This window comes from Silene latifolia, chromosome Y (genome assembly GCF_048544455.1).
Source record: "Silene latifolia isolate original U9 population chromosome Y, ASM4854445v1, whole genome shotgun sequence".
In the NCBI taxonomy this organism is placed as follows: domain Eukaryota; kingdom Viridiplantae; phylum Streptophyta; class Magnoliopsida; order Caryophyllales; family Caryophyllaceae; genus Silene; species Silene latifolia.
Window position 1 is genome coordinate 483987755 of NC_133538.1, and position 1098 is coordinate 483988852.

The following is a 1098-nucleotide window of genomic DNA, read 5'->3' on the forward strand; positions in this document are numbered from 1 at the left end:
TTGAGCACCCAATTGAGTAACTGAGTCCACTTCATGCTTTCCTCCTCTAGTAGCCTTGCGAGGTCTACTATATTGTGAGTTATGGACCGCCATGTCCTCAATTTTGTTCGAAGTTTGATTGTCATCAACTTCGGTGAACATTCCATTTGATCCCATGTTGAGAATGTTCCTTGAATCTTCATATAGACCGTCCAAAATTGTTGTACCAAGAACCACTCGATAATTTCATGGTGAGAACATGAGCGACAAATTCCTTTGAACCGCTCCCAAGCTTCATACAAAGATTCTTCATCCCTTTGCTTAAAAGCCGTAATTTGAGCTCTTAGCATGTTAGTCTTTTCCGGTGGATAGAATTTTTTGTAGAAAGCTAGAGCCAACTTCTTCCAAGAATCAATTCCGAGAGTGGCCTTATCAAGACCCTTCAACCATTGTTTCGCGGTGCCAATTAGAGAAAAAGGAAATAAGACCCATCGAATTTGGTCTTGAGTAACACCGGTTAGAGAAATCGCATCACAATAATCGCAAGAATCCTCCATATGAGAGTGAGGATCTTCATTAGGCATCCCCCCAAATTGGCTTCTTTCGACTAATTGAATAAATGCGGATTTGTCAATGAAATTCCCGGTTAGATGTTGTGGTGTGGGAGTACCATTGGGTAGGTTCTCCTCGGTGGGTACGGAATGTGATGAAAACTTAGGCATTGTGGGTTGATTTTGTGTTGTATTTTGTGTTATGTTCTCCTCACCTTCTCTTGAAAAAGGGTTGATGAACTCAATAGTTGGTTGAGTATCTACAACCTCACCAATATCTCTCAAATTTCTCCTAGCAAGTCTTCTATTGTTTGTCAAAGTTCTTTCAATTTCACGATCAAAAGGTAACAAGTCACCTTGTGACCTTCTAGACATGCAAAATATCAAACAACTCGAAAATAATTAGAACAAACCTTGAGGAGTTTTACTTCCCCAAGGCAAAGAAAGACACAACTAATAACAATATAAGAAAATCTAAATCAAGTTAACACCATCCCCGGCAACGGCGCCATTTTTGGTCGGACTAAATCTTTTCGGTAACTTGTCGCTGGGAGCACCTAGACCAAAA

At 40.3% G+C, this 1098-nt stretch overlaps 1 non-coding gene across 1 annotated transcript; it reads left to right on the top strand.

Moving 5' to 3' along the window:
* The first annotated feature begins 222 nt into the window (after positions 1-222).
* Positions 223-329, top strand: LOC141635247 (small nucleolar RNA R71). The gene has a single exon (XR_012539946.1). It is a non-coding gene; the product is annotated as a small nucleolar RNA R71 (small nucleolar RNA).
* The last annotated feature ends 769 nt before the right edge of the window (positions 330-1098 follow it).